Raw genomic sequence first — 25,327 nt, 5'->3', positions numbered from 1 at the left:
TCAATTAAATAATTAGAACTGTTGAGACAATCCAGCTGGGTAAACACATGCACGGTTTACTTACCTGACAAATAGTTTGCATGGTTTACTTACCAGTCTTGGAGTATGTGCTGCCAAAGCAAGCACTAATATTGTCATGCAGCCTCTGCCAACACTTGCATACGCAGCGTTGGTAAGGAGACAAGGCCCCGTCCAGCTGCTGATCGTTTCAGGCGCACTGAGGGGCGATCCTGCTGAACTCCATTAAGGAACAGCAGATCTAAGCGCCATAAACCCATAGCCTCGGGGGAGGACCTTTTAACCTCTTTGTTTCCTGTCCCAAGAAGGTCAAAGGGGAACATCCTCATGTGGTGCCGTCATGAGGCGTGAGCTGGAATTTTTTTATTTTTTATTATTCGCTACAGACAATAAGTCACAAGGACACACTGCGGACTGAAAATCTGCGCCACCGGTCAAGCCCCGTCATTTTTAACTCTCCTCCACTTTGCTGCTACTGCAGAATCCTGCGGACGTCCCGCACCCAGCCGTCCCGTGTACGCACCCCGTCTCTTCCCCTGACAAGCCAGTTTTAGTAAATTCTTACACTCCCCAAAAAACCACTTAAGTCATCTTTTCTTAGAACTCGGCACTGCGGAGTCCCTCTGGTTACTCCTCCTGGAAATAGATTATCAAAATTGACAGCCGAACAGTTTTGACATACCCCTGCACAGTTAAATATCAGCCCTGATCTGAAGGCCTCAGGCTGTAGGACCCTTCAGTAAGGCCAGATGTGTGCTCGCCGCGTCCTCCATAGACTTTAATGTGTTTATTCACCGCGGGTCAGTGGAAAAACAACGGGAATGTGCATTACTTTGTGATGGGAACCTAACAAGCCCACTGAAAACCACTGACAGAACACGGATGGCATCAGCGCCGTCAGTGGCTTTCAGTGACCGTTGGTAGCAGACCCCCTCTGTCAACTTAGTGTCCGTGGAACACAGATGACACGGACTGGCTTGTCACAGACAGACCTATAAAAGAGGAAAAACAATGGGAAGAGTCAACCCCACTGTTCAGTCATACGTTTCCAGAAGGAGTAACAGAGGAACATCACAGTTCTAAGGAAAGTTTTTTTCCCCCCGTAGGGAATGCACGAATGGACCACAACAGACATGCGAGGAGAGCTGGCAGCAACACGACTGATTTCCAGGACGCTCTGGAAATGAAGTCAGTCCCCAGTTCTGGAATTCTATTCACTGATTGAGACGGGATGAGACGCTGCCCCCACTACTGACGTAACCACAAACGGCAGAGAACAAAGGCCATTCACTAGAATAGGGCGGTGCTGCAATTCCCTGCTAAATAAGAGCGGCAGCCCCTTCATTCCCAGGACCCCCAGTAATCGCGATATATACTATAGGAGCCCTCTCCTAGCCAGGTCTGTTCCTGGGAAATCAATATGGCCGACAATAGAAGAGTTAGAAGCAAGGAGCGGCGCCCGCCGACATGCGGCGTGTTCACAACCTGCAGGACGGGTGTAGAGGTTGGACGGCGCCGAGTGTAACGCAATACTATCCGGATAACGGGAGGAGCGGAGGCAATTACCTCACGGATTACAGCACTGAACCCCAGGAGCATTTCATCACCGACGAGCTCCGGAGCTGCACACACAACGCCCCTGTGTACACCTGCAACGCAAGGATGGAGGTCTGACGGCAGGTGCACAGCGTGGGCGAAATGCTACCTGCTTCTCAAGGAAATAAGCAGAATTGTGAATGCAGCCCTGAATGCTAAATAAAATCAGGAAGTAGGGGCACAGGCTTCGACTCCCAGTAGTCAAGTGACAGGTCCACATTATTTACGGCAGTGTCAGCCCCCCAAAAAGCTCAACTGCACCCCCTTCCCCAGTAATTACAGCGACACATTCCTCCCCAGCAGTCATCACTGTCTGCAAGCAGAGATCTTAGGACTCAAAGTAGAAAATGGCAAAAACTGACATTCTGCCAACAGATTAAAGCGCAGACATATGACTGGGATAAATCGGTGGGCGTCTGACCCTTAGGACCCCCGAGGATGCTGTACAGTGCTAGTTCCTCTTCTAGGAAGAGGTTGGGTTCACAGCGGCTCCTCTGAGAGGACACACTGGGCAGCGCCCCCTCTCGTCACAGGCCAAGTATATCATTACAGGCAGCGAGGAGGATCAGAGCGGCAACTATCAACAGGCTGGAGGGGAAAAAATAATATATAAAAATCATTCCCAGAGAACCACTTAAAAGTCTAGTCTATGAGCAAAAGCTTTACCCCCCTCTTAAAGGGGTTGTCCAAGATTCTGACATTCATGGCCTATGCTGAGGCTAGTTCATCAATATCCGATCACTGGGGGGTCCGACTCTCCGTACCCCCACTGATCAGCTGTTAGAAGAGGTTACGCGCGCTGGCGCCTCTTTCTAGGCCAGTGATGTTGGTTCATTGGTCACACGGCCTCAAGTGAATGGTCTCTAGCTGCAATCCCAAGCCCGGCCTCTATGCGACTTGCGGCGCTGTGCCTGGTAAGCTGTGAGGAGGTACAGCGGACTGGCAGGGGTGTCGGGATTGAAGCGAGTAATTCTACACAAAAAAAAAAGTAAAAAATAAAATCCTCAATGCAAATTTTTTGTATCGAGGATTAGTTTGCGTCATGTGACCACCGAGCGAGAAGTGAAGCGCTTGCCATTACTCACCGCTCCGTGGTCACCCGCCGGCCCGCACCGCGCTGCACTGGATCCTGACAATCATCGGGTCACTGTGCCCGCTTAAGTGCACTATGACTTGACGCTGTCTGAAGTCAGGACGACGATGGAGGAGCTGTGGAGCCGCGCCTCTACAAGAAAGGCAAGTATTTTATTTCACAGGCGCTGGGGACATGGGACTGAAGGGGGACAGTTGGCACTGGGGGACATGGTGGATGGCATGGAGGCACTGGGGGCATGGAACATGGTAATGGATGGCATGGAGGGCAGATGGCACTGGGGGACATGGCATAGAGGGGCTGATCTGATGACAGTGGGGAACATCACATGAGTGGAGCTGATGGCACTTGGGGGAACTGATGCACTTGGGCTGATCGCACAGGGGGGGAACGAAGGGTGTTGGGGGATGGATGGCAGGGGGTCTGATGAGTTTTTATAAATAAATATTAATTTTTTTCTTATTCGAGTACTCGATTAATCGTAAAAATAATCGTTGACTGCAGCCCTAATGTCGGGAGTCCAACCCCACTGTTCCTGAGGATAGGACATCAATATCAACAGTCCTAGACAACCCCTTTAAATGTCCTGCAGCTCCAGTGCAGCGGGTTGGGTCCAGTGAAGAGAGACGGGTTGTCCTCCCTTCTGGACCCTGTGATAGTGTCAGGTGCCAGTAACATCCGTGCGCTCAGTTTTTTGTTTTTTTTGTTGCGTTCCTGTTCAGACGTTACGGGAAAGTTAATAAAGTGACAGCAATGTGAACAAGGCCCCAGCAATGGCCCCTGGAGTAGCAGTCTTTAGTGAAGCAATACACCAGGGACTTATGTAACAGCGCAGGACAGACGGGCACAAAGCCAGGGCTGCAGAGATACAAACACACAAAAATCACACTTAGAGAGAGGGGGGGGGGGGGCCCCGAGAGAAATCAGCTGGTACCTGGGGCAATGAGGACATCAGACCTACCAGCAAAAAGAATACAGGACAAGACCGAGGTTAGGATCCAGGCTCAGTGCCAGTCTGAATATATGAAGCAGCTGCTACAGATACACACCAGCACTGAAGCAAACCCTCAGCTGTGAGAAGTATTAAGTCACTAGGTTTCCTTAGCCGCTGGATGTTACCAAAAACTTTACCATCCACCGACAGCAATCAGTGATCTTGAAAGCAGCAGAATTTTTAGTATCGGAGACCGGACAAGTCCTTGAAAGTTCGCTCTCACACATTCACAAGACGAAAACAAACCTCTCCAGAGTCAAACCCATTTCCTGCTAAATAAGAAACAAATCCCTTCCAAAAAGGAAAGACCGGCTTCCTAAAATGGTTTGTCATGCCGATCCTGGCCGGCAGCCAGAGGGTGAGTCACCGGCAGCGCAGACCGCGCCGCTCAGAGCACACGGGTAACAGGCCGAATACTAGCGAAGGCTCTGCACACCATCCAGGTGGAAGACTACTACTCCAAGCAGAACCTTAAATGCTGGAAGTTGTAGCTCTGCAACAGATGGAGAGCCACTGGCTGATGAATTATACTGCTGGGAACAGTCATCAAGATGGTTATCGGAGACAGCAGAGACTGCGTAATATATCACATCAAAGCAGTAACTGCACAAGTCAAGACTCTGCACAGGAGATCTGGAGAACTGCATTCTGGGTAGAACCATCAGGGAATGCTGGGAGATATTTAACTCTGAAGACTCCAGGATAAGTAATGTATGTACACAGTGACTGCTCCAGCAGAATAGTGAGTGCAGCTCTGGAGTATAATACAGGATGTAACTGAGGATCAGTACAGGATAAGTAATGTATGTACACAGTGACTGCACCAGCAGAATAGTGAGTGCAGCTCTGGAGTATAATACAGGATGTAACTCAGGATCAGTACAGGATAAGTAATGTATGTACACAGTGACTGCTCCAGCAGAATAGTGAGTGCAGCTCTGGAGTATAATACAGGATGTAACTCAGGATCAGTACAGGATAAGTAATGTATGTACACAGTGACTGCACCAGCAGAATAGTGAGTGCAGCTCTGGAGTATAATACAGGATGTAACTCAGGATCAGTACAGGATAAGTAATGTATGTACACAGTGACTGCACCAGCAGAATAGTGAGTGCAGCTCTGGAGTATAATACAGGATGCCTTCTCTCTGCTAGTGACGACACTTTTATCAGTCCCGTGGCCTAGCAACTCAGCACCATAGAAGTGAATGAGGCTGAGCACGATACCAAGCACAAGTACTATACAACGTACGGCGCTGAGCAGGGAGAATTTCACAGCACTCACAGGAGCGCTGCTGCCTTTCTCAGACAGGCCATCGGCAGCTGTCCCGGGTGTCGGACCCCCGGCGTTCTAATTAAACATCCTGTAGTTCTGTCTATGAAGGTTCTCATTCATCCAGGTCACGGTATATCAGTAGTAATAAGTCAGAGCAATCTGACTTGTTATATTAAACAGAAGTCAAGTTGCTCTGGCTCATTCCTGCTGTAGATGGTAGTTCAGCAGCGACCATAGCATAGGGGGAGGGTAAATAGTTATTAAAGGGGTTATCCCACTTTCATACTTACCTGCTGCCAGCGCGCCGTTCACTTCCTGGATTCTGGCTGGGGGCAGGCTTCATCTCGATTGAAGTCTTCTCCCGGCCGGGTCGTGCGCTGGACTGAATGCACACGCCGCCGCGCATGCGCCATGGTGACTTATTCCTGGCCAGTATAGTACAGAGCCGGCGTGCACGTTCTCGGCTCAGTACTATTCTGGCCAGGAAGAAGTGACCATCGCGCATGCGCGGCAGCGTGCGCGTTCAGGACAGCGAGCGGCGCAGCCGGGAGAAAAGAAGGAGTCTTCTGCGCAAGCACGGCCACCGGGATTCCGGAGAAGAGCGGTGGCCGTAACCCGGGGAGACCGAATGACAACAATGAGGTAAGTGGGGATGAATTTTCTCCTAAACGGTGGGAATTGGTTAATCAAATATATTTACAAAAATGATCACTGTCAAATCAGATTTAACAGTGATCATTATGATGGGATAACCCCTTTAACGTTCCATCTGTGCTATTATTTTACAGGGGCAAATATACCCCACTGTTAGGACTAAAGGAAAACAGATTAACATTAGAAATCGAAACTTATATTCTATATCCTTCTACCACTTACATTCATTCTCCCTCCACAATTCCACACTGCAGAACGTTCCCCCCCCCCCCCCCACCGTGGCAGAACCCTCAGACACAGCGACCCCGCACGGTGGTTTAGGAATAGAATGCCAGTCTAGTAAAAGACTGGAAACAGCAGAGCAAGAGAACTGTAGATCTGCGTAAGAAGCCAACTCCCCATGCAGGACTTCACTATGACATCGGGGGTCTACATTTCAGTTAATCCTGAGCTTGCTGGTTCACAAACAACTACGAGTCAATCCGTGCTCACACAGATTAGATTTGCCATGACACGAGGCTATGTTGCAATTCTCTGCACAGGGGAAAAGCCATACAGACTTCAGCCCTGGGGGTCCCAGAGGTCCAACCCCAAGTGGTCCGTACGGGCACGCTGCATATTTATCACATTCTGGGGGATGCTCTACCTTCTCCGCAGGCGTCCTTGTGTTCACCCTCGTGCAGGCTTCCTGAAAGTAAAGAGAGACCCGGGTTACTCCGCAGCGCACACAACATTATATATCAACCCCATAAACAGATCCTGATGTCGCCCACAGTGCAGGATCACCCCTAACGCCCGCATAGGGGCACACAACGGTCTGGAGAGCAGATCAGTAGTCACAACTGTGATAAAGGGTTAATACGAAGAGGATATAAAGGCCTAAAAACAGGAGCGGATCCCATCAAAAGGACGTCATTTTACATTTGAACCGATTCCAAATTAGGCAGATTTCTAGGTCAAGGGTGACGACTAGAGTTGAGCGAACTTGTGTTTTAAGTTCTGCGTCCAAAGTTCGGGTTATCGAAGACTCCCGTTATGGATTCTAAATTCTGTTATGGTCCGTGGTAGCGGAATCAATAACGGGATTCTTCGATAACCCGAACTTTGGACGCAGAACTTAAAACACAAGTTCACTCAAACACTAGTGACGGCCATTGCAGGACATACAGCAGCGTCACCCAGCTTTCCTGGAAACAGATTTTAAAAAATTAGGTTAAAGTAAGAAGAGACTGGAGAGCCCTCATTTACTAATCAGCCAGTGACCCGCATGCGTCCACAGCTCGGCCCCAGCCACAGACGTACGGACGGATCAGACTGCGAATCCTGACGATACTCTGTCTTTCGTACGGATGGGCCACTCAATCACTATGTGTAATAGGCGGCTTTGTGGGTTCTGCTAGATCCGTGTGTGCACAGGACGCGTCTACGTATTAATGGACCTCGCATCCTCCACTGAACAAGGCCCTAGTTGTAGATCAGATGAGGTAATGGAGGCTTCCTCCCTGGACGCTGTGGGACGAGCGCGTCCTCCCCGTCCGGCAGGCTGACATCTTTTGCGCAGCCAGTTTCCATAGTACTGACGAAGAAAGCATTTTGAATTAATAGCCAACAAAAGGCTTCTCTGCTGCAGTCGCGGAGCGGCCGGGGGGGGCTCGGCGGTCAGACGGCTTTTGTTAGAGAAATAGTTTCAGCATTGCACAATCCGGTGACTTCACCCCGAGCGGCTCGTCGGACGCAGCGTTCTCCTCTCGGATCCGGTCAGCAACGTGCACAACACATGGGGGCGATCGGGCTGCTGCCAGTGACGCCACATACATAGGTGTGTGCGACCAGCTGCAGGTCCGCTTTCATCCTGGATCTGAATCGCCGGCATGTACTACTACCCCCAACGTGATCACAGAGGCCAGACCCGTGGCTTACATACAGAAAAGGTTTGTCCCCTTTAAAAAGATGCCTCTCGGTTTTATGTAAAAGAATCTTAATGTACAACAAAGAGATTGGTGACTTTCGAGTTCCCACTATTCTCAAGATCTCCGCTTGCTGTCAGTGAATAGGACCACATTTGCCTTTGTCCTGAGGCTAAACAACTGCCCTGATCTAATCCATTCAAATCCTCTGAGACGTAAACACCGCAGCAGCACAAACCGCTCTCTCTCTGCGGTGCAGTTTGGTGCAATGTATCAGTGCAGGTAAAACAGTGGAGGCCAGAGGGTTCAGCTTACAGACAGCAAATCAACTCCGGCTCTAAAGGCAGAGATCCCCCCCCCCCCTCCTCCTCTGTAGTGTTACAAGCTGACAGCAATGACAGGCGACCGCTGCAGCCAATCAGTGGCCGCCACTGTCACGTGCCAGGTGGTGATGCCAGTACGGCACTCGGCGTCATCGTAGGCAGCTTGTAAACAAAAACAGCGGGGTTATTTTTTAACATTTGCTCCCCCTCCCCCCCAACATTTGGATGTCGTCTAACATAAAACTGGAAAACCGCCATTAACCATTAAAAGGAGTAGTTTGCAGCCTGGGAAGAGATGCTGCTGGGGATTTCAGTGAAGCCCCCTCATCCGGTCACCTGGTGCTGTGGCCCCCCATCAGATGTCGCTATATAGGATTCTCACATCAACCTGTGACGACTTCAAGCCAATCAGGGGCCTGCAGAGGAACTGGTGGGCACATGACATCATCTGCAAGTCCAGCTCCCTCCCGACATCAGGACACATGGAGGCCGTCTGGTCCGAAACATGAACGCAATGCAAACCCTGCCCTGCAACCTGATGTCAGGAAGACGCGTTTTAAGCCGCGTTTCACATTAGATTTTATTTTGCTATATACAAGCACAGTAGTGTGAACGGCACGGCCAAAGTGCATGGTCACCAGGCCGCAGAGCGTCTCTCTGGGTACGCAGCAGGCCTTCCACCTTCCCACGCTGCCGTCCTGGTCCGTCCCACAGCACAGAAATGCAAGGAATTGCAAGGAATTTCAGAGAACAGCAGAATATTTGTGGGGGGGAGGGGGGGGGGTGTTAAGTAACCTACACGTGACATTAGCATAAACACCAAGGAGGATGAGAGCGAGCAGAGCCTGCAGACACAGGGCAGGCGCTTCTACAGGAGCGATTGGAGGCGCTGTAAGGAGTAAAAAAGACTGCACATGTGAACAGGGTCTGGACCTAACAAAGCACAAAGGGTCCATGAATGGGAACTGGGACAGAACCAGGAGGTCGAGTACACCAAGGGCTCACAAACCGAAAGTCACGGTCCCTAATGCATGGCCTGTGCCGACAGATGCAGACTCATTCAACTTGAGCGTGTTTTTTTTTTGTGGTGGCCGAAATGCCATGGAAGCGCAGCTCTGCGTCTTCCGGATTGCGGACCCATTCAAGTAAACGGGTCGGCATCCATGATACGGAGCGCACGCAGCTGGGAACCCACTGTTTGCGTGCCGCAATATGGGCATGGGAACGGTGAAGAGAACCGCGAGCCGGACACCAACCAATAAGGGTACATTCACACGACCGTATGTAGAGTCGCAAAATACGGATGATGCCCGTGTGGGGGTCAGCATTTTGTGTCAGACTCAATGGCTACAATGGGTCCGTGGTTCAGATTTGCAAAGTGACCCCCCCCCCCCCCCACAAGCTGGGGGTTCAACCACCGGCACCCCGAAAATAACAGAATGGGGAACCCGGCTGCCGGACGACTTTCTATACAGCAGTGCTCAACCTGCCACTCCATTAAAAGTCCACGGCACTGACGGCAATAGTCGAGAACCATATCCTGCCGGCCTTGCCATGGACTTTGAACAGGGCTATGCTTATTGGAAAGCAAATTAACCCTCCAAGTACAGAGCCAATCTGAACAAGCAGCGCGGCAGAGTAAAGCATGGAGAAGGGACAAAGCAGCAGCCTGAGCCAAGACAGGAGGTGGAATCTAGACGACCATACACCCCTGCAGTCAATGCAGACGAGACCTGAGGGAGCAGCCAGAGCTGCAGTATAAAGCATGAGGGTTTCATACTAAAACACGACAGGCATTGCTGGAGTCACTGATCGCAGCTGTGCATGAAGACTGTACGGACAGGTCTCGTATCTGATTTTCCAAAACCGCAGCCTGTCAGTCATCGCAGTCTGCTCCAGTAATAAAACGTATGTGCCAAAGCCAATGAGACGGGAACTGGAAATTAAAGCAAAACCTCCCAGTTACACAACCATCCAATAATTCAGAGTTTTTACTAATCCAGCAGGTCTCAATGGTGCGGGATTAAGGGCTCATGCACAAGTACGTATTTTGTTTCCGCGACCACTCATTTTTAATTTTTTTTGCAGCCCGTATGCAGAACTAATCACTTTAATGGGGCCGCAAAAAAGACAAAAAACAAATAGAAGTGGCTGTGTGCAGTCCGTGTCAGTTCTGAAAAAAAAATAAATAAATTAATAAATAAAAAAAATAAAAAAAAATAAATAAAATGTATAAATAAATAGAACATGTCCCATTATTGTCCGCATTACGGACAAGGATAGGACTGTTCTATTAGGGGCCAGCTGTTCTGCATAAGACAGGATGCACAGGGATGTCAGCTGTATTATGCGGACTGTAAGACAGACAAGCCGCTTATAGTTTGCAGCCTGCTCCTTGCGATCAAGTAAACCCCACGGCCCGGGGCTGCGCCGCGCCACAGACACAGGCCCGGGGCTGCGCCGCGCCACAGACACAGGCCCGGGGCTGCGCCGCGCCACAGACACAGGCCCGGGGCTGCGCCGCGCCACAGACACAGGCCCGGGGCTGCGCCGCGCCACAGACACAGGCCCGGGGCTGCGCCGCGCCACAGACACAGGCCCGGGGCTGCGCCGCGCCACAGACACAGGCCCGGGGCTGCGCCGCGCCACAGACACAGGCCCGGGGCTGCGCCGCGCCACAGACACAGGCCCGGGGCTGCGCCGCGCCACAGACACAGGCCCGGGGCTGCGCCGCGCCACAGACACAGGCCCGGGGCTGCGCCGCGCCACAGACACAGGCCCGGGGCTGCGCCGCGCCACAGACACAGGCCCGGGGCTGCGCCGCGCCACAGACACAGGCCCGGGGCTGCGCCGCGCCACAGACACAGGCCCGGGGCTGCGCCGCGCCACAGACACAGGCCCGGGCTGCGCCGCGCCACAGACACAGGCCCGGGGCTGCGCCGCGCCACAGACACAGGCCCGGGGCTGCGCCGCGCCACAGACACAGGCCCGGGGCTGCGCCGCGCCACAGACACAGGCCCGGGGCTGCGCCGCGCCACAGACACAGGCCCGGGGCTGCGCCGCGCCACAGACACAGGCCCGGGGCTGCGCCGCGCCACAGACACAGGCCCGGGGCTGCGCCGCGCCACAGACACAGGCCCGGGGCTGCGCCGCGCCACAGACACAGGCCGCTCATCCAGGAGCTTTCCAGTAACGGGAGGTAGAGGAGACGACCGTGCTGAGACTTGTCACTGTTTGCTCTCGCACACCACACGCTTCTATGAAAACCGTCACACCTCACTAACCCAGGTAGGAAACGTCCCACGCAGCAAACCACAAACCATTCAGGAAACACAGCGACAGAAGATCTAGGAAGCAGCAGTTATGTAATAGTTATTGGGCCCTTACAGGGGTCTGGGACCACCTTTGTGGAAGCCATTACTGCAGAGGCATTCACCCAACTTTCCCAGGAACAGGTAAGAGCCACAAGTGATGCTAAATCACAGGGCTACACTGGGGGTGGGGGTGTATAACTGCAGAATCTGCACGATCAGCAGGTAAGAGCATATCCCTGCCCAGGTCTCCGCCGCACCTGTCCTCATGAATATTTAGAGTATCACTGTATAATTATATAATGCAATGTGTATTATTTAGGGCACTGAAGGGGGAAGAGCCGAGTCTCTGGTAAATGGTAATGACATCCAGGATGCTCCTGAGTAATTATCTCTCATTACAGAACACATTCGCAACCTGCCGCACGGAGAACATCGCCCCAATACACGGTGCCCAGAGCCACGTCCGCACTTCATAGCAAGGCTTTCGCAGACAGAATCGGTTGCCGATTCCACCCCAAAAAGTCGCCAGGCAGCCACTCGACACCGGCCCCCATCCGTCCGAGGCCTCTTGCACACAAACACATACGGTCACCGGCAAATTGCTGTCCCCAACGCACGGAACGGATGCACAACGTTCGTGTGCATGAGGCCTTAATGGGAGGTTGACATCCACGGATTACAGTCCTTCCACGGCACGGCTGCTACCACGGGAGGCCAATTACAGCAGACACAGAATTAAGCTCCAAATTTACCGTCAGACACTGTGAATATACCCTAAAACGAATAGTCTGCAGGGACAGAGCAGCATTACATAGCACAGTCTGAGCTCTATGGGGGTCCGTGCGGCGGTCCTACGGAGAGCAGCTCTTTACCGGGGACATGCCGGCATTTGGGGTTCCCCATTGACTGCCTCCATACCCTTTATGTGCAGCAGTATATGTCCCATGCTGAAAAACACTGTCCATGTTCTCCAAGCAATGAGCTTGTGCGTATTTATAGAAACCCGGCAACATGAGTAGAGCTGCAGTGTAAAGCATGGAGGAGCGCAGCAGCCACTGGTTTTGAACAATAGACAGTGCAGATAAGTCACTGATCACTACCAAAGGGGGTTGTCTTGCCTAGGAGATGACAGCTTCCAGCGGTTGGAAGATGTGCCCCAGTTAATACACTACCCTGGGACACTAGCCTCAGGCGCATGAACAGCACACCTCTGCTAGCCAAACCCATGACTTCGAGGGCGTACTGGTAACTGGAAATTTGCAGCATGTCCCAAAATGCATGGTTTTATTTCTGCTGCATGTGAACAGACCTTTGTTAAACCCCATTCACACACTGTACATTTCCCATCCGAAATCTGAAAAGGCACAGATGCCCGCTAACATGTAAAGTGGTGCCACAGCCTTCGGAGGCAGAAAGGATCAGGCATGATGGATTTCAATCTGTCCACTCCTTCGTTTGGGTGGGAGGCAGGGTGACTTCCTCCCCTCTTTCCACTGAAAATACAAGCACACTTGGCCCCAAGCCGAGCATGCATGTGTGGTAAGAGTATGGCTAGCTCTAGGGCAGGGATCAGCAACCTTCGGCACTCTAAAACTACAACTCCCAGAATCCTCCTTTCACTTCTACAGCAGTTACAACAGCTGAGTAAGTGTGCATGCTGGGAGTTGTAGTTTCACACAAGCTGGAGTGCCTGATCCCTGATCTAGGGTTATAGGCCCCACTCCCGATAACGGATCAGAGATTGCCCAAAGGTAAAGGCCACCTCGTCCGGGACGCCACAATGACAGGATTATAGGGGAATTACTGGGGTGGGGGACGAATGATCCGGATCACCGTCCAGCGTGGAAGCATCGAGCCCCGCAGATAACTGAAGATGTAGAAGTGGCGGTTCTGCAATACAAGGCTTTCAGGAATCCGGGAAATGCAGCCTCGCGCGCGCCCTCCATGTGTGGAGCCGGAGGCACACCTGACATTTATACACCAATAAATCAAAGCCGCCCATAATAGTAATAGCAGTAAGTACCTGCGGGTGACACGGCTTTATGGGATGAGGAACAGGAGACGCTTAATCCCCTGTAAACACTGGCAATTACACGGGGCCGGCTGCCGCACGGACGGACCGGGGACATCAGCAGGGGCACAGACTGCCTAATCCTAGCATACTTTCTTTTTCAAGATCTCTGCTTACCGTCAATGAACTGGAACATTGGTGTTTATTACAGAGGTTGCCTTTGGATTTTTAGGTTGGGGGGGGGGGGATGGGGTACAGAGTGGTTTATTGAGACTTATTTTTAAGGCAATGTTCAAAAAATAAAATAAAATAAAAAATTACGCAAATTAACTCGTACCAGCCAAACCAGGAACACCCGAACATTGACTGCCGTTCCGAGGGTTCTTGCCGCCCCCCAGTCAGTACGCTGCAGGGTACTAACCAGCACGAGATGCCTTCGATACAGCTCAGAAGATAAAATTCGGTCCGCATAACCCTCAAACAATTCTCATTCACTTTGCTGGTACGGTATTACGCTCACGTGAAGGTACCCGGCTTCTAGAGCGCCGACACCAACATGAGGTGGTAACCATGAAGGCTGTAATTTGTGACAGCAAGCAGAGATTTTTAGTATTTCAAAGTCAGATCAGTTGAGGGGGGGGGGTCCAAGTCCCGCTGTTTCAGGCAGCCGCCAGCGAACTGCAGCTCGGGTCCTATTCACTTCTATGGGAGCCGCGTTGCAGTAACCAGCTCTGTCCACTGCATGGAGGAGGGAGCTGTATAGTTGCGGAGCTACTCCGTAACGGCGTGGGTGTGGAAAGTCAGGCCCCTCATCTGTGAGATAGTGACGGCCTATGCCAAGGATAGGCTGCCATCTTAAAATCCTGGACAAACCCGCTGAGAATTTTAACTATAGTCGGAAACGTTTTTTAAAAATTAAATGGAGGAATTTCTTTATTATTATTTTTGAATTTGACGCACTGGAAGCAGGAAAGCACGGCGTGCAAGGTACAGCAATCTCCGACACCCCGGCTGTTGTCAAACTACAACTCCCAGGATGCACTCTGGCTCAGAACTACCACAGCAGTGAACAGAGGATTCTGGGAGCTGTAGTTTCACAGCAAGTGGCCCCTGGTGTAGTGGGTAGTACCTGCTAAAAGACGACCGGTGAGACCGTCATGGGGCCCCCCCAAGGCTCGCGATGCTCGTGGGAGGGGGTGAATCCCACAGAAGAGCGGATGTAGAGCCAGAATGCTGACAACACTCCTGCTAGCAAAGATAGGAAGGTGTCAGAACACAGGACATGGCAGCTTGCATTGGAACCAGTGACTAGTTTCCCCTATAAGTGCCCCGAGCTGAGATCAGAAGGCGTGTATGGTGCGTGCATTAACGTGGATGCAGACGCCAGAGACGGGAAGTGTTGTCATGAGGACGTCGGCCCAGCATCAGCAGCTCCTGCTGCAGAGAATTCAGCTTTTGGTAACACATTTCAATGGGCGCAGTATTCCAGCCCCGCAGCCTCCACGCCGGCCGTGTGCGAGACCCTCCTCCGAGCTCGGATCCTCTGATGTCATCTCACAGCTATCTCCTCCTGACCGCCGCCGCCGCACCGAGCCAAGAGCAGTCTCATCCCAGAGTGAGCAGAAGGCCGGGCGGCCACGCCTGGAGCTGGAAGCAATGTGTCATCAGCCAACAAAGGAGACTCTCCCCAGAGCGAGGAGGAACAGAAAGTGGGGGCCCCACCAGGACAACCCCCATCCATATGTCCGATTAGTGCGTGACAGGGGGTCCCCTGGGACTACAGAGGAGCAGATCTGTTCACTACACAAACACATGGCAAGGGATCGCATTTCCTAAATTTACACACACCCCCATCACAGGGCATGAGCTCGCCCCCCACCACTGCACATGCTCAGTCACGCACGGAAACCACCTGGTATTCTAGGAATTATTTTATCTGCAGATAAAGCAGCATTGAGGCTTGGTAATCATCTTCCCGCGCCCCCTGATCAGTATCAACTGTAGGTCTTACTTTCTCTTTAGGCACCAGGAGGACCAGGATGAACAGAGCTATGGATGTTAAAATATAAGTGGCACGATGAAGGCCTTACATAGGAGACAAGGTACAGACGAGGCAGCCATGGCCGGGCCCTCCAGGAATAGCTCCGCCGCTCTATTACGGGGCCGATGTCTTCGTAATGGCTCTGCCCATGTAACACAGCAGACCCAGCTATTAATACCCGCAATTCATTAAAGATGAACGCTGGCACCGGAGACGCTTCTGGCAGACGAAGGGCGAGGCCTCATTCCTGCCGATTATCTCGCATGTTCATCCCTGTCTCTCCTGTGATAATCGCACGCAAGTGTCGCCCTAAAATCACTGCACGACGTCACGTGACACCGCACAAGTGACAAGTGCGTTACAGGCACCTATTCAAACGAATTGGCGACCACGCGGTGGGGCTGCGTCCTCCAGGGTGGGAGCCATGTAAGGCCCCATAGAAGCGGCACATAGACCGCAATGTTATACGGCTGCGTGCATGAGGCCCGAAACACACGCGAGAAAAAAGCTGAAAGTCATGCAGCAAGAACTAAAGTTTTGCAACTAACCAGGATCAGATCTCGGTTGTGCAGCAGGTAATTGCAAAATGTCCACCAGTGGAAAACAACGTGATCACCGGGGACAGGGCGAGCTGCGGACTGAAGAAAGCAAGTCATACTGGCCAAAACCAGCAGCTGTGAGCCTCAGCGCGTACTGGTGGCTGACTATGAATGCCCCTCACCTAGAATAAAGGGGTTTTCAAAAGACGGGGGCACGCTGAGGACCATGGTAGCCGCGTGTGCAGGTGGGGCTTTTATCTGGGACGGCAGCAGGACTGGCGGCCGCTTGTCCTCATCTGCCCCTACAGCGGCGGGATCAGGAATCCTCGTAAGGTGCTTATAAACCACGGCAGAGAGATGAGGAGTATGAAGGACGGAGCTGATGGGACTACCCGCTCTCCATACTCCGTCCCAGTAGTGCTGATGGCATGGGGCCTTCATTCTAGGCATCAGTGGTGGTTCCAATAGGCACACCCCACCCACCCCTCCAACCTAGCCCCTCAGCGGGCAGACAATAATGAAAACTGCTGTGATTGCCTCCTAAGGGCACTGTCACACTAGCGTTGCATTCCGGCAAGTGTTCCGGAAATTTTGGACAGAGAAAATACCGCAGCATGCTGCAGTATTTTCTCTGTCCAAAGACCGTACAGCGACTGAACTAAAGACATCCTGAACGGATTACTCTCCATTCAGAATGCATGGGGATAAAACTGATCAGTTCTTTTCCGGTATTGAGCCCTTAGGACGGAACTCTATGCCGGGGAAAAAAAAAAAAAAAAGATTCCAATAGACTGGTTTAATTCCTCTGTTTGCTGTCAGTGAATGGTCACATTCGTACCGATTATGTCCAAGGCATCACCGCCTCCTATTGCAAGAAACTGATGTCCTTTACAGACAGCAAGCAGAGATCTTAAAATTGAAAAGATTTGAAACATATAAGATAGAATTCAAAAGTGGCCGAAGAGCAGGACCATAGCAGGGACCACCGCAAGCCACTACCTACAGGAAGCGAAAGGGTTTCTCCACTTGGACTGTGCTCGTTAAAAGGGTCCGACGACAATAAGCTTATCACACGCTGCGTCCACCAGTGAGAACCGCAGGAGGCTCTTCACACGCGCTCTGCAGAGCATTCATGCACTTATAACTACAGCTTATTTTGCGGCTTTCTTTCCTTAAAGGGACGTGTAGGGGAAGGAGGCTGGGGGGGGGGGGGGGAAATTATAATAAAATGTGGAACTTTGAAAAAAAGAAGGGCATTTGACAAAAAATAAATATGCAACAGTGTTAATCCCCTGCAGTATTCACTTACAGCAAATATCAGCTGCAGAGTTTTTCTTGCTGATGGGGGAAAATAATAATATATATATATATATATATATATATATATATATATATATATATATATATTTTTTTTTTTTTTTTTCCCAAAAATATATAAAAAAAAATAAAAAAGTTGGGAAGATTTATATACTTTATGCCAGAAAACTGGCCTAAAAACAGCTGTAGACTTTGCGGAATGCATCATTTGTGCAGAAATTTGTGACTTGCCGTTTTCCACTGCTAAAGCGAATTTGCAGAAAAGTGGGTGTCATGGGTGGGGCTTATCAGGTCCCGGGTCCGTCCCCACCCTATTGACTTCCAGTTGGGCTGCGGACAGCGGTGACGCACCTCATAACGTGCCGCTTTGGGACACGTCACTGTTGAGGCCAGTCATTGGCTACAGCGGCTCCCGTGGCCAGAAGAAAACAAGCCGATGACTGGAAGGACCGGAGCAGGCAAGTATGAATCTGTCAGGAGGGGCCTACACTTCATTGTATAGAAAACCCCTTTTAAAGGGCATCTGTCAGCAGTTCTGTCCCTATGACACCGGCTGACCTGTTACATGTGCACTTGGCAGCTGAAAGCATCTGTGTTGTTCTCATGTTCATATGTGACCGTGTTGCTGAGAAAAATTATATATGCAAATGAGCCTCTAGGAGCAAAAGGGGCGTTACCATTACACCTAGAGGCCCTGCTTTCTCGGCGACTGCCGCGCCCCCTGCACTTCGATAGACAGGGTCAGGAGTGATGAGGTTTTCACTGTCCATGTTCATGGACACAACACAGATGTCTTCAGCTGCCAAGCGCACATGTAACAGGTCAGCCGGTGTCATAGGGACAAAACTGCTGACAGTGTGTTGGGGGGGAAAAAATGGCGCTGATCAGATCATCATACATTTAACGCATAGACATCACGACAATAATAGACCCGACGCCCAGATACCAGCTGCTTGGGGCTCCGGAGTCCCTCCACAAGTACTCCCCGCTGACACCCGCCATCACACTGCACACCTGATCCAGAGAACTTTGCTCTTTCATCTCGTGTGTCAACACCCGGCGAGACGCGTTACAGACAGTTTATGTTCTGCCCCAGCACGGAGGCGTTACGGCCTGCATATCAGGGTACGTTCACACCTGTAGGATACGCCGTTTACTAGAGGAACCACAGCCTGACAGATATTACACTGCATCATGTCACCTCTCCCTATATACGGCCCGTGCACTGGATATTACACTGCATAACGTCACCTCTCCCTATATACGGCCCGTGCACTGGATATTACACTGCATCGCGTCACCTCTCCCTATATACGGCCCGTGCACTGGATATTACACTGCATAACGTCACCTCTCCCTATATACGGCCCGTGCACTGGATATTACACTGCATAACGTCACCTCTCCCTATATACGGCCCGTGCACTGGATATTACACTGCATCATGTCACCTCTCCCTATATACGGCCCGTGCACTGGATATTACACTGCATAACGTCACCTCTCCCTATATACGGCCCGTGCACTGGATATTACACTGCATCGCGTCACCTCTCCCTATATACGGCCCGTGCACTGGATATTACACTGCATCGCGTCACCTCTCCCTATATACGGCCCGTGCGCTGGATATTACACTGCATCGTGTCACCTCTCCCTATATACGGCCCGTGCGCTGGATATTACACTGCATCGTGTCACCTCTCCCTATATACGGCCCGTGCACTGGATATTACACTGCATAACGTCACCTCTCCCTATATACGGCCCGTGCACTGGATATTACACTGCATCATGTCACCTCTCCCTATATACGGCCTGTGCACTGGATATTACACTGCATAACGTCACCTCTCCCTATATACGGCCCGTGCACTGGATATTACACTGCATCGCGTCACCTCTCCCTATATACGGCCCGTGCACTGGATATTACACTGCATCGCGTCACCTCTCCCTATATACGGCCCGTGCGCTGGATATTACACTGCATCGTGTCACCTCTCCCTATATACGGCCCGTGCACTGGATATTACACTGCATCGCGTCACCTCTCCCTATATACGGCCCGTGCACTGGATATTACACTGCATAACGTCACCTCTCCCTATATACGGCCCCTGCACTGGATATTACACTGCATCACGTCACCACACCCTATATACGGCCCGTGCACTGGATATTACACTGCATCGTGTCACCTCTCCCTATATACGGTCCGTGCACTGGATATTACACTGCATCACGTCACCTCTCCCTATATACGGCCCGTGCACTGGATATTACACTGCATCACGTCACCTCTCCCTATATACGGCCCGTGCACTGGATATTACACTGCATCACGTCACCTCTCCCTATATACGGCCCGTGCACTGGATATTACACTGCATAACGTCACCTCTCCCTATATACGGCCCGTGCACTGGATATTACACTGCATAACATCACCTCTCCCTATATACGGCCCGTGCACTGGATATTACACTGCATCATGTCACCTCTCCCTATATACGGCCCGTGCACTGGATATTACACTGCATCATGTCACCTCTCCCTATATACGGCCCGTGCACTGGATATTACACTGCATCATGTCACCTCCCTCTATACACGGCCTGTACGCTGGATATTACACTGCATAATATCACCTCTCCTTATATACGGCCTGTGCGCTGGATATTACACTGCACAGCATCCTCCTCTGTCGCTATATGTACCCTGTATAATACAGAAGATGATCCCCTGTACATCGGCCTGGATAACAGGAAACAGCCAACGAGATCCAATATCACAGATGGCTCCTACTAGTTCATCCAACGTTGTGACAAAGAACGGGTAGGGGTGGGGTGTCACCAGTACTAGAGGCCTCTGCAGTCCAACAGCAGCATGGAGGGTGACTGCAGGATCAAAGCCAGGGCAGACCAATGGGGCAACCAGAGCAGGGGGAGCCATCAGAGCCTGAAAAATGAGGGGAGGTCACAAATACATAACCATTCAGGGCCCAGACAGAGACACCAGGACCAGTATACACAAAATTACAGGAATGGTATTGAGGGTGGGTGCAGTCAGTCAGAGAGCCCTGGACCAGTACGGCCGATGGGTGCAGTCAGTCAGAGACCACAGGAGTAATATGGAGGGCGGGCGCAGACAGCCCTGGACCAGTATGGATGGAGGGCGGGCGCAGACAGCCCTGGACCAGTATGGATGGAGGGCGGGCGCAGACAGCCCTGGACCAGTATGGATGGAGGGCGGGCGCAGACAGCCCTGGACCAGTATGGATGGAGGGCGGGCGCAGACAGCCCTGGACCAGTATGGATGGAGGGCGGGCGCAGACAGCCCTGGACCAGTATGGATGGAGGGCGGGCGCAGACAGCCCTGGACCAGTATGGATGGAGGGCGGGCGCAGAGACCTCAGGACCAGTATGGATGGAGGGCGGGCGCAGAGACCTCAGGACCAGTATGGAGGGCGGGCGCAGAGACCTCAGGACCAGTATGGAGGGTGGGCGCAGAGACCTCAGGACCAGTATGGAGGGCGGGCGGGCGCAGACAGCCCTGGACCAGTATGGATGGAGGGCGGGCGCAGAGACCTCAGGACCAGTATGGAGGGCGGGCGGGCGCAGAGACCTCAGGACCAGTATGGAGGGAGGGCGGGCGCAGAGACCTCAGGAACAGTATGGAGGGCGGGCGGGCGCAGAGACCTCAGGACCAGTATGGCGGGCGGGCGCAGAGACCTCAGGACCAGTATGGAGGAAGGGCGGGCGCAGAGACCTCAGGACCAGTATGGAGGAAGGGCGGGCGCAGAGACCTCAGGACCAGTATGGAGGAAGGGCGGGCGCAGAGACCTCAGGACCAGTATGGAGGGCGGGCGCAGAGTCCCCAAGACCAGTATGGAGGGCGGGCGCAGAGTCCCCAAGACCAGTATGGAGGGCGGGCGCAGAGTCCCCAAGACCAGTATGGAGGGCGGGCGCAGAGTCCCCAAGACCAGTATGGAGGGCGGGCGCAGAGTCCCCAAGACCAGTATGGAGGGCGGGCGCAGAGTCCCCAAGACCAGTATGGAGGGTGGGCGCAGAGTCCCCAAGACCAGTATGGAGGGTGGGCGCAGAGTCCCCAAGACCAGTATGGAGGGTGGGCGCAGAGTCCCCAAGACCAGTATGGAGGGTGGGCGCAGAGTCCCCAAGACCAGTATGGAGGGTGGGCGCAGAGTCCCCAAGACCAGTATGGAGGGTGGGCGCAGAGACCCCAGGACCAGTATGGAGGGTGGGTGCAGAGACCTCAGGACCAGTATGGAGGGCGGGCGCAGAGACCTCAGGACCAGTATGGAGAGACCCCAGGACCAGTATGGAGGGCGGGCGTCGAGACCCCAGGACCAGTATGGAGGGCGGGCGCAGAGACCCCGGGACCAGTATGGAGGGCGGGCGCAGAGACCTCAGGACCAGTATGGGGCGCAGTCAGTCCATGAGCTGGAGGAGACACCGGGAGCAGCATGGTGGACACGCACAGACTGACACTTACCAGTGACACCGGCGCCCTCTCTCCTCTTCAGGGAAAGGCGGACAAGCAGCAGGATATCACGGCTCCTCAGACTCCACACAGGGCCGCCACCTTTAGAGCCAGCAGAAACCTCCAGAGACCGGCCGCTCCCCCTCACCGACGCTCCTGACAGACCGCCCGGCCGGCCAATCACAAGTAACGATGAAACGCTCGCCGGTCGTCTAAGCCAATGCCTTAGCACAATGCGGCCTAAGGGCGGGGCCAGAAGCCGAGAATCATCCAATCAGAAGGTCAGAAAAAACTCCCTACTCCGCAGCCGGCCTTAGAGGAGGGACTTAGACAGACAGGCAGATAACGGGCAGGGAGTTCCAGCCAATCAGCGGGCCGCATGAAGGCGCCTTGAGCCAGTAGACGCGGCGGGGAACGTCTGGCGCCTATAAATAGAGCGTGGACAACGAAAGTTGTGTGAGCAAACTGAGCAAAGACTAGCGAGAGAGTAATCACGACACCGCTCACAGTACGGCAGCTACAGCCCCGCCCTGTTAGGTGACTTTACCTAATGTCAATGATTTGCGGCGAGAAATTCGCCCATAACCAGTCAGCGTGTTGCCAACCAATCAGGATCAAGAAGGGGCCGTGATTGACAGGAGAATGCGTCATGAGTAGCCAATAGCATGTCTCTGTTGGGGCGTGGCTGGCGGCGCGGGGATTTCCCGCTGGATTTCTGTGAGGTAGCGGCTGAGGCGAAATGACGCTGACAGACCAGTCCCCGGCCGTGGGGTCCGTGGACTGAGCCGCCGGTGTGGTGTCCGGTAATGGAGCTCCGTGGACTGAGCCGCCGGTGTGGTGTCCGGTAGGGGAGCTAAAGGGCCAGCCCTGGATGTTACATGGAAGTCTATGGGAAATGATAACATGGGATTTTCATTGGTTTCTATGGAATGCCCATAGACTGTAATGGGAAGTAAACTCTGTGTTATGTAGGAAATTGCCCTTTACCGTAAGTGTTCCCTGGGTGGAGTAGCAGATTGTAAAGTGAACGTTACATTGGATTAAGACAGTTTTCTATAGAATGCAAAGGTGAATGACATAATGGAATGCCCATAGACTATAATGGGAAGTAAAACGTGACTTGGTGTCTGAACCATTTAACGTATCAAGTAAATCTTTAGCAGATAAGGGCTCTTTCACACTTGCGTTCTTGTCTTCCGGCATAGAGTTCAGTCGTCGGGGCTCTATGCCGGAAGAATCCTGATCAGTTTTATCCTAATGCATTCTGAATAGAGAGAAATCCGTTCAGGATGCATCAGGATGTCTTCAGTTCCGGAACGGAATGTTTTTTGGCCGGAGAAAATAACGCAGCATGCTGCGCTTTTTGCTCCGGCCAAAAATCCTGAAGACTTGCCGTAAGGCCGGATCCGGAATTAATGCCCATGGAATGACACAATGGAATGCCCATAGACTATAATGGGAAGTAAAGTATGAGCTCATAGGTATATCTGTGTTATGTAGGACATTAACCTTTACCGTAAGTGTTCCCTGGGTAGAGTAGCAGATTGTAAAATGAAAGTTACCTTGGATTAAGACAGTTTTCTATAGAATGACTGAACACTGTCAAATCTACAGCATCAAATATGTGCAGGATACAGTACGTTTAAATGCACCCTTAGGGTAGGGTCACACTGAGCGCATACGCAGCGTATTTGGGGCTGCGAGAAATACACTGCGCTAGGAGCAGACACACAGGGCTTTCCCTGCACTGCCCCGTGTGTGCAGTACGGTTCGGAGGCGGGCCAAGCGCACCGACATAACTGACGCGCGGGGCCACCTCACTGCAGCGGAGAGAAGCCCTGTGTGTCTGCTCCTAGCGCATAATTATAATCCAAGGTAATTTACATTTTACAATCTGCTACTCCACCCAGGGAACACTTGCGGTAAAGGTTAATGTCCTACATAACACAGATTTACCTGCAAATGAGCTCATAGTTTACTTCCCTTTATAGTCTATGGGCATTCCATTGTGTCATTCTCCTTGTCATTTCATAAAAACAAATGATAATCCAACTTAATCTCAATTTTTATTATCCCACTGAACTTGAAGAGTAAGCCTGCTAAAGGGAGTCTGTCACCAGCATTTCACTTTTTTAACCCTTCCCATAAGGTTAAGCTGTGTTAGTTAGCAATATTATACCCATAGACTATAATGGGAAGTAAAACGTGACTTGGTGAACCATTTAAAGGGAGTCTGTCACCAGCATTTCACTTTTTTAACCCTTCCCTTAGCTCCCTAGCATGCTTACAGTTAATAAAAACGTTACCTCTGGCATAAATCCTGGACTTGTAGAACTTATAGAATTATAGCATATGCAAATGAGGGCTCGCAAGTGCCCAGGGGCGGCGTTACCCTCGTAGGTGCCCTGCTTGCTCAGCCTTTTCATTGCTTCCCTTCCTACCCTCCGCCCGCCCATCCTTTCCCTCTGACCACCTTTCTACTAACTTGTTATTCCGCCGAGATCCCGCGCCTGCGTGCTCAGTCCGTCGGCCGGCGCACTGCGATGCCCATTCCTTGTATGGCATCACAGTAACTATTGCGCATGTGCGGGCTAACAACGTGAAAACACAACAAAGGAGGTGGTCCATCGGCGCAGGTGCATTAATTACTGTGATGCCGTACAAGGAATGGGCATCGCAGTGCACATGCGCCGGCCAAAGGAATGAGTGCGCAGGCGCGGGATATCGGCAGATTAACAAGTTGGTAGATAGGCGGTCAGAGGGAAAGGATGGGTGGGCGGAGGGTAGGAAGGGGCGGGGGGGGGACACAATGAAAAGGCTGAGCAAGCAGGGCACCTACGAGGGTAACGCCGCCCCTGGGCATTTGCGAGCCCTCATTTGCATATCTTATAAAGATCGTTTTTGATGGTTCTATAAGTCCAGGATTGATGCCAGAGGTAACGTTTTTATTAACTGTAAGCATGCTAGGGAGCTATGGGAAGGGTTAAAAAAGTGAAATGCTGGTGACAGACAACCTTTAAATGGTTCAGACACCAAGTCACGTTTTACTTCCCATTATAGTCTATGGGCATTCCATTGTGTCACATTCCCCTTGTCATTTCATAGAAAACAATGATAATCCCACTTCATCTCAATTTTAAATAATCCCACTGAACTTGAAGAGTAAGTCTGCTAAAGATTTATTTGATATGTTGAATGGTTCAGACACCAAGTCACGTTTTACTTCCCATTATAGTCTATGGGTATAATATTGCTAACTAACACAGCTTAACCTACAAATAAAATCATATTTTACTTCCCATTATAGTCTATGGGCATTCCATTGTGTCATTCCATAGAAAATAATGATGATCCCACCTAATCTCAATTTAGATCAATGCTGCTGTGCTCGGATAGTATGCCTGTTCTCGTCTCCACGGCCCATCTTTCTTCCCATTATACTCTATGGGCATTCCATTGTGCTATTCACCTGTCATCCCATAGAAAACAGGAAAAATCCAAAGTTATTTCCCTTGTAAAAGATGTTACTATACACGGGGAAGATCTGTGGTAAAGGATAAATTTATATTATTTGCAGATTTGCCTACAGATTATGATACTTCATTATAGTCTATGGGCATTCTCTTCACCTGTCAGTCTATGGGCATTCCATTGTGTCATTCCTTTTAGTATGCCCCATTTGAGGTGCAATTTTTTTTTTTAGATTGTGCATCTTTTTGGGGGGACCTGTGAAGGGAAG

General features: G+C 51.6%; 1 protein-coding gene across 12 annotated transcripts in view; it reads right to left on the bottom strand.

The window, feature by feature from the left end:
* Positions 1–21,752, bottom strand: part of LOC122939581 (titin-like) — a 106,384-nt gene extending 84,632 nt beyond the window's left edge. For 11 of the 12 annotated variants that reach the window (XM_044295672.1, XM_044295675.1, XM_044295676.1 and 8 more), the window contains exons 1-2: positions 21,601–21,752; positions 6,280–6,321 (exon numbers count right to left, since the gene is read on the bottom strand). The gene's annotated coding sequence lies outside the window, so the exon portion shown is untranslated. The remainder of the gene's footprint in view (positions 1–6,279; positions 6,322–21,600) is intronic. The other variant, XM_044295673.1, reaches the window with a different exon arrangement.
* Positions 21,753–25,327: the final 3,575 nt, after the last annotated feature.

Source organism: Bufo gargarizans, chromosome 5, assembly GCF_014858855.1.
Source record: "Bufo gargarizans isolate SCDJY-AF-19 chromosome 5, ASM1485885v1, whole genome shotgun sequence".
Taxonomy (NCBI): Eukaryota; Metazoa; Chordata; class Amphibia; order Anura; family Bufonidae; genus Bufo; species Bufo gargarizans.
The sequence above is the reverse complement of the archived record's forward strand: the minus strand, read 5'-3'. Positions and strand labels throughout refer to the sequence as shown.